The sequence below is a fragment of the Callithrix jacchus genome, chromosome 1, assembly GCF_049354715.1.
Source record: "Callithrix jacchus isolate 240 chromosome 1, calJac240_pri, whole genome shotgun sequence".
Lineage (NCBI taxonomy): Eukaryota > Metazoa > Chordata > Mammalia > Primates > Cebidae > Callithrix > Callithrix jacchus.
Window position 1 is genome coordinate 70298067 of NC_133502.1, and position 15856 is coordinate 70313922.

Consider the following 15856-nt stretch of genomic DNA (forward strand, 5'->3'; position numbering starts at 1 on the left):
TCAGGTGATCTACCCGCCTCAGCCTCCCAAAGTGCTAGGATTACAGGGGTGAGCCACTGCTCCCAGCAATTATTCTTTAAAAATTATTGATGAACCAGGCACAGTAGCATATGCCTTTAGGCCTAGCTACTCAGCAGGCTGAGACAGGAAGATTGCTTGAGCTCAGGAGTTCTAGTCTAGCCTGGGCGACATAGCAAGACCCCATCTCTTAAAAAAAAAAAAAAACCCAAAAAATCATTGGAGCTTTAAGTCTTCCCAGTCATCATTTTGCCTTACTAAAGAATTCCTTGGCTGGGCATGGTGGCTCGTGCCGATAATCCCAGCACTTTGGGAGGTTGACATAGGTGGATCACCTGAGGTCAGGAGTTTGAGACCGGCCTGGCCAAAACGGTGAAACTCTGTTTCTACTAAAAATACAAAAAGTAGCTAGGCGTGGTGGCAGGCATCTGTAATCCCAGCTACTCGGTGAACCTGGGAGGCAGAGGTTGCAGTGAGCCAAGATCGTGCCACTGTACTTACTCCCTTCCACCTGGGTGACAGAGTGAGACTTCGTTCCCCCACTCCCTAAAAAAAGAATTCCTTTGGGTACAGATGGGTATAGATCATCTTTGTTCTTAAATAAGGTTTGACAACGGAGAACTTTAGAAGGTGGTTTGGCTTTAATTCTTCTGGCACATTTAAAATACAGTTTGATTAATTAAAATTATAATGTGGGTAGAACAGAGGACTTAAAAATTGCCTACATCCTTAATCCTTTTTTTTTTTCTTTTGCAGTAGTTTTTCCTTCATAGTAGGAAACCTATAGCAGGTTATTAGTTATTAGTTAATGAGGATAACTGGTCCCTATTTTGAGTTTCATGAGATTCTAATTTTTCTGACTGTGCATAGTACTACCTGGGATATAGTTGGTGCTTAATTACTATTTTCTTTGAACAAATACATGTGTTTGTTCAGGACGTAATTTTAGTGTGAATATAGACAAACCAGGCCACTCCTTTTTTTTTTTTTGAGACGAAGTTTCGCTCTTGTTACCCAGGCTGGAGTGCAATGGCGCGATCTCCACTCACCGCAACCTCCGCCCCCTGGGTTCAGGCAATTCTCCTGCCTCAGCCTCCTGAGCTGGGATTACAGGCATGTGCCACCGTGCCCAGCTAATTTTTTGTAATTTTTAGTAGAGATGGGGTTTCACCATGTTGACCAGGATGGTCTCGATCTGTTGACCTCGTGATCCACCCGCCTCGGCCTCCCAAAGTGCTGGGATTACAGGCTTGAGCCACCGCGCCCAGCCAATCCTTTTGTTTTATTTTAAAAACTTATGGTTAAATACATATAGCAAACTTACCATTTTCACCATTTTGAAGTATGTAGTTCAGTGGTATTAGATACATTCATAATGTTGTGTATCTGTCACCACCATCCATCTCCAAAACTCATTTCATCTCTTAAAAATGAAAACTGTAGGCCAGGCGTGGTGGCTCATGCCTGTAATCCCAGCACTTTGGGAGGCCAGGGCAGGCACATTCGAGACCACCCTGACCAAAGTGGTGATGTAGCAGGAGCAGCCGCAGGAAATAGATCTCTGGAACACCGAATTAAGAAGGAAGAAGTTTATTCGGCCCAGGAGCCTGAGCGATAAATTGTCCAAAGCTCAGCTCGTCTAACAAAGGAAGGTTCCGCCTTTATATAGGCTTATACTTAAGATATTGCACTTGGAAGAATCTTGGGTTTACAGTCTTAGAAGTCATATATGAAAAGGGTTTCGGTTTACAGCTTCAGGAATCACATATGAAAGAGTTCCGGTTTACAGTTTTAGGACTCACATGTGGAAAGGTTTTGGTTTACAGTTTCAGGAATTGCATATAAAAGGGTTCCGGTTTACAGTTTTAGGACTCGCATGTGAAAAGGTTTCGAGTTTGATCTTGTTTTAAGTAAAAACAGTGTCTTCCTGAGAGTTTACCTAAGACAAAGCCTGCCACCTACAGGAAGATTCAGGAGGCACCATCTGGCCTACTGTCTATTGAGATGCAGGTGGATGACAGATGGGGGAGGGAATCCCAGATGCCTGAGACTCCTTCCTCACCGAAAGCCCGTGTCTACGGAAAACACAAAATTAGCTTGGCATGGTGGCACATGTCTGTAATCCCAGCTACTTGGGAGTCTGAGGTAGGAGAATTGCTTGAACCCAGGAGGTGGAGGTTGCAGTGAGCCAGGATAGTGCAATTGCACTCCAGCCTGGCCAACAAGAGTGAAACTCCATCTCAAATAAAGAAAAGAAAGGAATCATGAGGTCAGGAGTTTTAAGACCAGCCTGGCCAACATAGTGAAACCCCATCTTAAAATAAAAAATAAACATTAAAAATAAAAAAAAAAACTGTAATCCCAGCACTTTGGGAGGCCAAGGTGGGTGGGTCACGAGCTCAAGAGATCGAGGCCATCCTGGTCAACATGGTGAAACCCCGTCTCTATTAAAAATAGAAAAAAATTAGCTGGGCATGGGTGGTGCGTGCCTGTAATCCCAGCTACTCAGGAGGCTAAGGCAGGAGAATTGCCTGAACCCAGGAGGCGGAGGTTGAGGTGAGCCGAAATTGTGCCATTGCACTCCAGCCTGGGTAACAAAAGCAAAACTCCGTCCCAAAAAAAAAAAAGAAACTCTATGGCCATTAAACAATAACTCCCTGTTTCCTACTTCCCTCAGCCCCTGGCATCCACCATTTTCCTGTTTGTTTGTTTCTTTGATTTTGACTATGTGGTATAAGTGGAACCCGTGTAGTATTTGTCTTTTGTGACTGACGTATTTCACTTAGCATAATGTCCTCAGGGCTTGTCATGTTGTACAATAGCATGTGTCAGAATTTCCTTTTTCAAAAGGGTGGAATAGTACTCTATTGTATGTATATACCACATTTTGTTTATGAGTTCATTAGTCAGTGGACACTGAGTTGCTTCTACCCTCTGGCTATTGTGAATAATGCTGCTAAGAACATGGATGTGTAAAAATCTGTTTTAAGTCCTCCTTTCAATTCTTTCAGGTATATAGATGCAGAAGTGGAATTGCTAGATCACAGAGTAAATGTATTTTTAACTGTTTGAGGAACTGCCAAACTCTTTTCCATAGACCTTGTCCCATTTTGCATTCCTACCAATAGTGCACAAGGATTCCAGTTTTTCCTCTTGCTTGCCAACACTTGTTATTTTCCGTTTTTTTCAAAATTATTTCTTTATTTCTAATAGCCAATCTAATGGGTATAAGGTAGACCTGGCCGCTCATTTTAAGGAACTGTTTTGCTTTCTCCCTTTCTTTCCCTTTTCCTTTTTCCCTTGACCCTTCCCTTTCCCTTTTATTTTCTCACCTAACTTCTTTGTTACAGGGTTAAGATTTCAAAATAATATTTTTTCTGATGCAGTCAGTTGTCTGTAATGGTTCAGCTGTTTTCTCAACATAGAAATAATCCTGTGGTCATTCTTTGATAAGAATTCAAATTAAAGCAAAGAAAGGATACCTTAGTATATTTGCTGCCCTGTCAGAAATTCCAAAACCTTCTTCCAGACGGTTAAAATCTTTGGGCTTTTCTTATCCTTGATCAGATGGTCAGATGTCTTTTTGCTTTATTTAACTAGCGAATTAATTTTAATGGGCCCTACAGGCTGATACACTTTCTTTCTGACTGTCCAAAGCAAATACTCTTTCTAGGGTTTTTGTGTCCCTAGACTATATAGTCTTAGAAGCAACTGAAATGCTGCTCTGCTGCCTCTGCACTTTCTGAGGAGTTGTGCTGCTTGCAGAGACTTAGTTAAAATGAACTTTAAGCAAGAGGAGTATAGACTTGGTAGCATAATTCTATAATGCCATGGAAGGAATGTTACTGAGTTAGCAGATGTGCTCATTTTTTTTTCCTGGTTCCTGATGTTGTTAAATTAAGCTAAATGTTTTCTCTTATGCTTTGCTGTTTCTCCAGTCTTCACATCACAGTGTGCTAACTCTACCTGTTTTTGACTGAGGAGACTTGTTCATTCTTATTGGGGTTGGGGGAAAGGATTTTCTCTGGTACATCCCTTCCACATTGTGCCCTTTTTGGTTGGACAGGGACGATTATGTTGGGTTGTTTGATAAGGGAGGGACAAAATTAGAGTTTATTTCTTTGCAGCCGGAGCTGCATATTAAGCTGATGGTTCATGTGTTTTTTTCCCTTACTGTAACCAATGCACAGTCTTCTTTCTTGTTTCCATCAAGGCAAAAGTCATTCTTGAGATTGTGATTTGAAAAGACAAGATAATACTTATGTTTCAATATATTGTCTCATTGGACTAACTCTGCATTCTGAAACCAACCAGGATCATATAGATTGTGTATGATCAGTATGAGCAGTGTAGAGCAATTACTTCTGAGTTAACAAAGTCATTTTCTCCTTGTGATTTGTTGTCTTTCTTAAGTAGCCAAGGCCTAGATTATAACTTTAGTTTGTCTATTAAATATTGTCAGAAAGGTCTCCACTCCTAATACATTGGAACAAATTTATAGAATGGGCTTCACGCAGTGGCCTTACTTTCTAGTAGTAGTAGCAGTTATTGTTGTTGTTGTTTGTACATAAGATTCCTCTCTTGTCTTATATCCCTGCCTAACGTTCTACCCTGTAGTCAAAACATGCATCCTCTTAGAGGGCCTGACCTCCTTTTGTCATGATCTGATTAAACTAAATGCCTTTAGATATATTTAAATCGATCACTTATTTCAGTGAACATAAATGTTCATTGAATGTCAGTTGAATGAATATATGTTCGTTAATGTTAGTTCCTATAAGTAAAGAATTTTATTTCTTAAAATTTGCAGATTTTCTTTTTCAAGTTGATTTTCCCGAAATCCTGCTGGAGATTCAAGGACTCAGTATTCTCAACTGTGCTGTCCTTTTCATGTGGTGATCTGATAATTTATGAATGCTCTTTAAATACTTTCCTGCCACATTCAATTTTTCTATCCCTTCTTCCTGACTCTCAACATATGTGCCTGTTCGTCCATCCATCCATCCGTCCATCCTCCATGATGTCTCTCTTGTTAGTTCCTTAACTTGCTTTGCTGTCTAGTGCTCCTATGTCCTTCCCTTAATCATTGTTTTCTTTCAGGGACTGGAGTGGCTGGGCTGGGATAGGACTGTTTGTGAGGCATTTTTGTCACAATACACAAGGACTTTGTTGGATACTTTGCTGTTCACGTGAAAAGGAAGTAAAGTATTCTAACTACAGTTGCGTGGAGATGGTCATGCTTGCTTTAATGACAAGATGTTCTAGGATCACCTTTATGGTTTTGATAGTTTTCTAATGGTGTGATGACCAAAGTACCCAGAACTTGGCCTGCTTATGTGCCTTATAATTACTAAAATCAGATAAGTATCATTCACCCAAAGTATCTGTATCATCACTATTTGTTAAATTTTTGCTTTTTCTTGCATTGTTGATGATTAGGCTGTAATGAGCATTAACCAAACAAATGAAATGAGCTTTGCTTGACATTTACTTCTCTTCTAGTATTGTGTGTTGTAACCTGTAGCAAACTTTCATTTTACTAAACAAGTGAATGCTTAAAAAAAGAGCAATGCTGATTTCTAGCTTTTCTAATCAACAATATAAAAAGAGTTAACATGACAATTTAAGATAACCATTCATGTGTGTCTTTGTCTTAAAATTTGGCTTTCAAAACATTTGGTGTGCATTCTGGTTTTGTGACAGATTTTTCCAGCAATGGTATATTTTAACTATATCATTATGTTGCCTCTGGCATGCATTGTATCTGATGGGAAGACAGCCCATGACAAAAAGTCTTATTAATCTCCTTACGTCAGGTCAGGAGTCTACATACTATGGCCCATGGGCCACATTTGGAATACTGCCTGCTTTCTTACTGTCATACTAGCTGTGTGGTAAGGATGCTTTTCAAATTTTTATTTATTTATTTATTTTTTTTGAGATAGAGTCTTACTGTATTGCCCAGGATGATGGAGTGCAGTGGCATGATCTTGGCTTACTACCACCTCCACCTCCTAAGTTTAAGCGATTCTCCTGCCTCAGCCTCCCAAGTAGCTGTGACTACAGGTGTGTGCCACCACACCCGGCTAATTTTTATATTTTTTGGTAGAGACAGGGTTTCGCCATGTTGGCCAGGCTGGTCACAGACTTCTGGCCTCAAGTGGTCTGCCCTCCTCGGCCTCAAAGTGCTGGGATTACAGGTGTGAGCCACTGCGCCTGGCCAAATATTTACTATTTGCCCCTTATAGAACAGTGGATTGCTCCCTGCTGTACATGATGATTCATTTTTTCTCTTGCTGCTTTAGAGATTTCCCTTTGTCTTTCTATAGTTTGACTACGGTATAATGTATGTGGGTGTGAATGTCTTTTAAATTTTACTTGAGGTTAGTTGAGCTTGTTGTTTCTGTAATGCTCTTCATCAGGTTTGGGAAGTTTTTGGCCGTTATTTCTTCAAATATTTTTGCAGTCCCTTTTCTCCTTTGGGACTCTCATTATAGATAAATTTTTTCTTTTTTTTTTCTGAGATGGAGTCTTGCTTTGTCACCCAGGCTGGAGTACAGTGGCATGATCTTTGCTCACTGCAACCTCTTCCTCCTGGGTTTAAACAATCCTCCTGCCTCAGCCTCCCGAATAGCTGGGATTACAGGTACCTGCCACCACACCTGGATAGTTTTTGTATTTTTAGTACAGACAGAGTTTCACCATGTTGGTCAGGCTGGTCTAGAACTCCTGACCTTGTGATCTGCCTGCCTCAGCCTCCCAAAGTGATGGGATTACAGGCGTGAGCCACCAGGCCCAGCCATAGATGTTTTTTTATACGATAATGTCTTATAGATCTCTGAGGAGCTGTCCATTTTTCTTTTTTTTTTTTTTTTTGGCCAGTTGTTTTATATTCTTCTGTTTGAATAATTTATATTTATTTGTGTTCAAGGTTACTGATTCTTGTCATCTTAAATTGTCTGTGGTTTCCCTTTAGTGGATTGAGATTTTGATTACTGAATTTTTAATTGCAGAATTCCCATGTTTCTTTTTTATAATTTTTATATTTTATTTGAAATTCCCTATTCACTGAGAAATTATTATACTTTTTTTTGGTGAAGGAGACGTAGTCTTTCTCTGTCACTAAGGCTGGAGTGCAGTGGCATGATCTTGGCTCACTGCAGCCTCCACTTCCTGGGTTCAAGCGATTCTCCTGCCTCAGCCTCCCAAGTAGCTAGGACTATAGGTGTGTGCCACCATACCCAACTAATTTTTTGTATTTTTAGTAGAGATAGGGTTTCACCGTGTTGGCCAGGCTGGTCTCAAACTCCTGATTTCAAGTGATCTGCCTCCCAAAGTGCTGAAATTACAGGCATGAGCCGCCGTACCTGGTCCATACTTTCCTTTAATTCTTTTTTACTTAATTTTTTTTTAAGAGAAAGGGTCTTACCATGTTGCCTAGGCTGGTCTTGAACTCCTGGGCTCAGGAAGTCCTTCCGCCTCAGTCTCCAGAAGTGTTGGGGTTATAGGTGAGAGCTACCACACCTGGCCTCCTTTAATTCTTTAAACATGGATTCCTTTAGTTCTTTGAACATATTCGTAATGGTTGCTTTGAAGTTTTCGTCTGCTATGATTAATATCTGGGAACACTCAGAGACTCTTCTGACTGCCTTTTTTCCTGATTGAGTTATATGTTCTTGTTTCTTTGCATATCTCAATCATTTTTTGTTAAAAGCGGTATATTTAGATAATGCATTTTTGCAATTTTGGATATTTTTTTAAAGAGACAGGGTCTTGCCCTGTTGCCTAGGCTGAAATACAGTGGCACAGTAATAGCTCACTGCAACCTTGAACTTCTGGGCTCATACCTCAATCTCCTGAGTAGCTAAGGCTACAGTTGCATACCACCACACTTGGCTAAGGCTTTAATTTTTTCTGTTTTTATTTTAGAGATGGGGTCTTGCTCTGTTGACCAGGCTGGTCTTGAACTCCTGGCCTCAAGCAGTCTCCCACCTCAGCTTCCCAAAGCATTGGGATTACAGGTGTGAGCCACTGCACCTGGCCCTGGATTTTGATTTTTTTCTTACCTTGAAGGTTGTTTTTGTTTTGCTTGTTTAGTAACTTGCTTGAACTAAATCTGTGAAGTATCCTCTATAATATGCAGCTGCTGATGCCTCTTTTCAGTTTTTATTTTTATTTTTAAGCTTGGCTACCTTGGGATCTCTACCTCCATAATTCAGGGACCAGCCAGATTGGTAAGAGATTATAGTTAAACAGATCAAGGCAGTAAACTTTCTGCTCTCTACTAATGGATCTGTATGTGAACTGGAACTGCATTCATACTTCAGGCTATTTTCAGTTCTTCCTTGGCTTTTGCTGTCTTCCAGATTCTCTTGAAATCTCTGAGTATGTGCAGCTTCTGATGGCCAGGGATCTATGGGTGACTTGAGCATGTTCCCATCTCTTATATGCATGTGTGTAGTCTAGAGTCAACCTGGGATTTGGGGAGAGCTTTTCAAGCTTCTTATGGCTGTCTCACCTTCTACAACTCCCTGTTATATCCCTGGTCTATACCCCACCAGTCTGCCGCCAGCCTTCCCTGTTTGACTCGTTAACTGACAGCACTCCAAATCCAATGAGTCCTCTCAAGCAGCAGCAGTGGCCTGTTTAAACCAACCTACCCACAGAGCTGAGGTTATTGGGAGGGGCAAGAGACTGGTAGCAGCTCAAAACTGAAAACCGCCATTTCCAACTGAACTTCAGTAACTTAATAAGTAAATGCTCTCAGTTTGTTTTATGCCTTTGGTTGAATTTCAGAGCACTGAAATGGGCTCATCTAGCTGTATTGAAAGATAATTTGTTAACCATTTTATACTGTCATGTTAAATGTGAGAAGTCTGACAATTTTTTTTAATATAGTGTTTATAATACATTTTTTAAAAATAAATTCAAGGCTGGGTGTGGTGGCTCACGCCTATAATCCCAGCACTTTGGGAGGCCCGAGGTGGGCGGATCATGAGGTCAGGAGTTCGAGAGCAGCCTGGCCAACAAAGTGAAACCCCATCTCTACTAAAGTTACAAAAATTAGCTGGGCATGGTTGTGTATACCTGTAGTCCCAGCTACTTGGGAGGCTGAGGCGGGAGAATCCCTTGAACCTAGGAGGCGGAGGTTGTGGTAAGCCAAGATTACACCACTGCACTCCAGCCTAGGCAACAGGCTGAAGAAATCATGGCCAAAAACTTCCCAAATCTGATGAAAAGCATTAATCTACAGAAGCAACAAATTCAACAAACCCCAAGTAAAAGAAGAAAGACATTTACACCTATATATTTTGTAACATAGTCAAACTGTAGTCAAACTTTTTTTTTTCCTGGCTAGTTTTCTTTAATTGACTGATGGATTGAGACAGGATTTTGGCAGTGTTGTCCAGGCTGGTCTCGAACTCCTGAGCTTAAGGGATCCTCCTGTCTGGGCTTCCCAAAGTGCTGGGATTACAGGCATGAGCCACCGCACCTGGCCTTGTTTTTTTCTCAAAGTCACATGTAGTACAGGGGTCCTTTAGTTTCTGCGTTTCACTGGAGGTCAGAGATTTTCCTTGATTGTCTTTTCCTGTGGCCGACACCAAGGCTGGCTTCAGGAGTCCTGGGAGACACTCTTCTCTCAAGGATTTGGTAGCTTTCACTCCACTGTCTGAGGCACTGACTATTGCATGTGAAGTTCAAGGTTGTCCTGATTGTTAAGATCTTTGGAAGTCGTCTAAGTTGGGTACTACCCATATGCACCCTGGCTAGCAAGAAGTTACCCACCACCTTTGAGCATGCTCACAACATGCGTGTGATGAAGTTCAGCATCAGCGCTGTTGTCAAGGTGGCCGTGGAGGCCAAGAACCCGGCCAACCTACCCAAGCTGGTGGAGGGTCTGAAGAGGCTGGCCAAGTCCGACCCCATGGTGCAGTGCATCATTGAACACATCATTTCGGGTGCCGGTGAGCTGCACCTGGAGATCTGCCTCAAGGACCTAGAAGAGGACCATGCCTGCATCCCCATCAAGAAATCTGACCCCATCATCTCTTACCTTAAGATGGTCAGTGAAGAGTCCAACGTGCCCTGCCTCTCCAAGTTCCCCAACAAGCACAACCGGCTGTACATGAAGGCGTGGCCCTTCCCGGATGACCTGGCCGAGGACATCGACAAAGGTGAGGTGTCTGCTCGCCAGGAGCTCAAGCAGCGAGGTTCAAGTGGGATGTGGCCGAGGCCTGCAAGATCTGGTGCTTTGGGCCCGACGGCACCAGCCCCAACATCCTCAATGACATCACCAAGGGCGTGCAGTACCTCAACGAGATCAAGGACAGCGTGGTGGCCGGCTTCCAGTGGGCCACCAAGGAGGGAGCGCTTTGTGAGGAGAACACGCGGGGCTTGTGCTTCGACATCCACGACTTGACTCTGCATGCCGACGCCATCCACCGCGGGGGTGGTCAGATCATCCCTATGGCGCAGCGCTGCCTCTGCGCCAATGTGCTGAACGCCCAGCCGCGCCTCATGGAGCCCATCTACTTGGTGGAGATCCAGTGCCCAGAGCAAGTGGTTGGTGGCATCTATGGGGTGTTGAACAGGAAGCGGGGCCATGTGTTCGAGGAGTCTCAGGTGGCCGGTACCTCCATGTTTGTCGTCAAGGCATACCTGCCCGTCATTGAGTCCTTCGGCTTCACTGTCGACCTGAGGTCTAATACCGGCGGTCAGGCCTTCCCCCAGTGCGTGTTCGACCACTGGCAAATCCTGCCCGGAGACCCCTTCGACAACACCAGCCACCCCAGCCAGGTGGTGGCAGAGACCCGAAAGCGCAAGGGCCTGAATGAAGGCATCCCGGCCCTGGACAACTTCCTGGACAAATTGTAGGTGGCACCTCCTGCAGTGTCTGTCGCCCCAGAGACTCACGGCGCCCACAGCACCACGTCCTTACTTTCTCAGACGACACCTGGAGACTGTCCCGACACAGCAACGCTCCCCTGAGAGGTTTCTGGGGCCCGCTGCGTGCCATCGCTCAACCTTAACACTTGATGCCATTTCTTTCGATATTTATTTCCAGAGTCCAGAGGCAGCAGACATGCCCTCTTTGCAGGGACTTACTGGGCCTGTGGGGGAGGGGGAGGTGGGATGGGACACCCAACACTTTCCATTTCTTCAGAGGGAAAGTCAGATGTCCAGACAAATTTAACAAATGCATTAAGAGGTTTATTTGGGTAATTTGCCCGTTGTGGCTCTTGCCCAAGAAAGGGGAAAGGAACAAGCTGATAGATCATTTCTAGCAGGCAGGAAGTCCTGCGCGGCATCACCGTGAGCACCTCCAGCCTGTACTAGTACTACTGGAATAATAAATTTGATGTGGTGGTGGAAAAAAAAGGTGGAGTGGGGAAGAAAAGAAAGGGAAATCTCTAAAGCAGCAACAGAAAAAATGAATCATCATGTACAGCAGGGAGCAACCTGCTGTTTTATAAGGGAACAAATAGTAAATATTTGGCCAGGTGCAGTGGCTCACACCTGTAATCCTAGCACTTTGAGGCTGAGAAGGGCAGACCACTTGAGGCCAGGAGTCTGTGACCAGCCTGGCCAACATGGCAAGACTTCATCTCAAAAAGAAAAAGAAAAGAAAAGAAATTCAAATCATTATAGGGTCCCTAAAACATTTTTGAGGAATATAGTCAGAAAAACCACTGGATTAGTGGATATCTCAATACTTTTTGAACTTTTCCATTTCTATATTTCCCTGACTCTTCTAAAAAATGGAAAACAGGGAAGCTGTTCTCCTACGCTTGCAGTAAAAAATTACAGGATTTTGAGTTGTGTTAGGAGTTTGATCTGAGGAAGATATGATTCTATAGAATGATATATTTTCCTGAAGTTTCCTCATGGCTAAAATAAAATAGGAACCAGAGACCTTTTTGTGTAAGCTTTTAATTTATGTATAATGTGTACAGAAAGGTGTATAAATTATAAATACACAGCTTGATGAATTTTTGTACAGTAAATAGGCTTATATATCCAGCACTATATCACCCTCCCAGAAGCAATCCTAAGTACTTTTTGTCCTTGTCACAATTCTAATATGACAGTTTGGCCCTTGTGTGTGTGTGTTTAATATTACGTATGTAAATGGAATCATACAATGTATACGTTTTGTTGTCTGGCTTTTTTGGCTTTGTTGGTTTAGAAGATTAATCCAGGTTGTATGTAGCAACATTTCTTTGTTGTATAGTGGTTGTTACATAACCACCTATGATTTTCTTTTATCTTGAGCAGGAAAAGATAAACTCAGCAGGGCCGAGTTGCTCAAATCTTTCATTTTTCTGGGCGGACTGTTTTCTGTGACTGGTCCTCGACAGGCCACAGTTGAGCTCTTGGAACATTCTGCATTTTGTGTGATTGAATATTTGAACTTCGCTGTTCTAGTTTGTGCAAACATTATTTATGGTGAACACCTCCTTTCCTTCTCATGAACTCGAGCTCTGGTAACTGGTCATTCCTTAGCGCCCTTTAGGATCACTGGCCACTAAAAACCCTGTACCTCTAGGCTTTTGTGAACTTCCATAGTGGACAACACTTTGCATGATGTTGTTACAGTTTCTCTTTTTCTTTTCTTTCTTTCTTTTTTTTTTCATTTCCAAGTCAGAGCCTGGCTCTTGCCCAGGCTGCAGTGGAGTTGTGCTATCTGGGCAGCCTCTGCCTCTTGGGTTCAAGTGATTCTCCTGCCTCAGCTTCTTGAATAGGGCACCACCATTCCTGGTTAGTTTTGGTATTTTTAGTAGAGATGGGGTCTTGCCGTGTTGGCCAGACTAGCCTCAAACTCCTGGCCTCATGTGATTCGCCCGCTTCAGACTCTCAAAGTGCTGGGATTATAGGGTTGAGCAACCATGGCTGACCATTGCTCTAGTTGTTTTTTTTTTTTTTTTTTTTTTGAGACAGAGTTTCGCTCGTTACCCAGGCTGGAGTGCAACGGCGCGATCCCGGCTCACTGCAACCTCCGCCTCCTGGGTTCAGGCAATTCTCCTGCCTCAGCCTCCTGAGTAGCTGGGATTACAGGCATGCACCACCATGCCCAGCTAATTTTTTTCTATTTTTAATAGAGACGGGGTTTCACCATGTTGACCATGATGGCCTCGATCTCTTGACCTCGTGATCCACCCTCCTTGGCCTCCCAAAGTGCTGGGAGTACAGGCTTGAGCCACCACGCCCGGCTCATTGTTCTAGTTTATTGCCGGAGGAATTAAAGGCTTTATGTGTGACTCCACTGGGAGAGGACTCGTAGAAGCATGCATCTGGCTTCTTCCAGACTTTGCCTGATGTCCCTTTTCCCTTTGCTGATTTTGCTTTGTGTCCTTTTTCTGTAATAAACTATAAATATGACAGTTTCACAGTCCTTGAATCCTCTTAGCAAATTGCTGAACTTAGAGATAGTCTTGGAGTCTATTGACACAAATCCATTCTGGTATTGGACTTTTGGGTTTCCAGTTTTTGCCTATTAAAAATATTGCTGTTGTAAAATTTCTTGTATATATCTTTTGGTGAACATGTGTACATCTTTCTTGGACTGTGTATCTGGGAGTAAAATTCCAGGGTTGTGTTCAATGTCAGTATGTAGCGCTAAAAGTTTTTCAGAGTGGGTGAACAATTTATTCTTCAACCAGGCAAGCTTCATGTCTTCAGCAATTTGAATTTCGTTCCGGTGGGTATATTAGGTCTTAATTTACGTATCCCTAAGGACCAATGAAGTTAACCTCTTTACGTATGACATATTTATTGGCCATATGAATATCTTTTTGTTAAGTGTCAGTTGAAATGTTTCATCAATTTTTTTAAAATTGTGTTGTGTTCCTTTTTCTTATCATTTGTAGAAGTTCTTTATGTATTCTGAATATAATTTTTTTTCATGTGTATGTGTGTGTGTGTGTATACACATACATGTACTTAATTGCTGATATCTTTTCCTTATTCTTAGATTGCCTTTTTTTTCCCCTTGGGATGGAGTCTTGCTCTGTCACCGAGGCTGGAATGCTTGGACAATATTGGCTCACTGCAACCTCTGCCTCCTGGGTTAAAGCAGTTCTCCTGCTTTAGCCTCCCAAGTAGCTCTGAATGTAGGCATGTCCCAGCTCGCCCAGCTAATTTTTGTATTTTTAGTAGAGATGGGGTTTCTTCTGCATGTTGGCCAGGCTGATTTTAAACTCCTGACCTCAAGTTATCTGCCTGCCCTGGCCGCCCAGAGTGCTGGGATTACAGATGTGAGCCAGAGCACCCAGCTTTGTGTTGCTTTTCTCCTCTCTTAATGCCTTTGGATTACACTAATTATAATTGAATTTACATTTTTACGTAGTTCAATTTTTTTTTTTTCTTTAATGGTTAGTCCTTTTAAAAAAATCCTGTTTAAGAAAACTTTTTCTACCACAAAGCTTTATTGGTTTGTTGTTCTCATGTAGACCTATCATCTAAAAAGATCATTGTGTTTGGTTGGGGGCGGGGTTCAATATTCAGTTTGGTTGCAAACAAACATCTCGTTGAACCAGCATCATTTATTGAAAAAAATTATTTTTCCCCACTGTACTATGTCACCTTTGTCATAAATAACACAACTGTTTATGTATAGGTTTGTTTCTAAATGTTTTAAGTATTCTATTGAGCTATATTTCCTTGTGCTAACACCATCCTGTGTTAACTTCTATAGTAATATATATATGTATATTTGTTATTTATTTTTTTTGGGGGGGCAATGGAGTCTCAGTCACCTAGGCTGGAGTTCAGTCGTGTGGTCTCAGCTCATTGCAACCTCTGCTTCCCCGGTTCAAGTGATTCTCCTGACTCAGCCTCCTGAATAGCTGGAATTACAGGCACACACGACCACACCCAGCTAATTTTTATATGGGATCTCACCATGTTGGGCAGGCTGGTCTTGAACTCCTGACCTCAGGTGATCTGCCTGCTTCAGCCTCCCTAAGTGCTGGGATTACAGGTGAGCCACCATGCCTGGCTATAATATCTGGTATAAATTCTGTATTATGGTTCATTTTCCCCAAGATTGCCTTGGTTTAAACCGTGTGTGTGTGTGTGTGTGTGTGTGTGTGTGTATGTGTGTGTATTATAATCAGCTCTTCGATACCCTAAAGAATTTGCTAAGAATTTTGATTATGATTTCATTGACTAGATTGATTGTGGAAGAACGGACATATTGTTGTCTTTTTTTTTTTTTTAATTGTTTGAGTGCCTCAACTTGTCACCCAGGCTGGGGTACAGTGGCCTGATCTTGGCTCACTGCAACCTCCACCTCCTGGGTTCAAGTGATTCTCCTGCCTCAACCATACCAGCTGAGGCTGGTCTTGAACTCCTGGCCTTAAGTGAGTATCTTGTGGAGAAATACTTTGAGACTATCCAGATGTCTTGTTCCTGTTCTGTTGGCCTACTTTAGCATCCATCAGTGCTTGTCTGCAGCAGTTTTTACGGTGGTTTTTGTCTAATGACATCTGTTTCACTATTTTGTTCAAGACCACCTTCAGCAAAACCCCATCTGTACTAAATTAGCCAGGCTTGGTGGTGCACACCTGTAATCCCAGCTACTCAGGAGGCTGAGGCAGGAGAATTGCTTGAACCCAGGAGGTGGAGGTTACAGTGAGCTGAGATCATGCCACTTGCACCCCAGCCTGGGTGAATGAGCGAGACTTTGAATCAAACAACAACAACAAAAAATAATATGTGTGTTCTTCCCCAATTAATCTGTGGTCAATGCAATTATAATCAAAATTCTTAGCAAATTATTTTGTGGATATTGAAGAGCTGATTATAAAATATGAGAGACATAACCAAGGCTTAGACC

At 42.5% G+C, this 15856-nt stretch overlaps 1 protein-coding gene and 1 pseudogene across 8 annotated transcripts in view; both read left to right on the forward strand.

Moving 5' to 3' along the window:
• Positions 1-15856, forward strand: part of SLC71A2 (solute carrier family 71 member 2) — a 100886-nt gene that overhangs the window by 33383 nt on the left and 51647 nt on the right. The window lies entirely within an intron of this gene.
• On the forward strand, positions 9695-11287 carry LOC108591661 (elongation factor 2 pseudogene; annotated as a pseudogene). Its single transcript, XR_013532006.1, has one exon. The product of XR_013532006.1 is annotated as an elongation factor 2 pseudogene (transcript).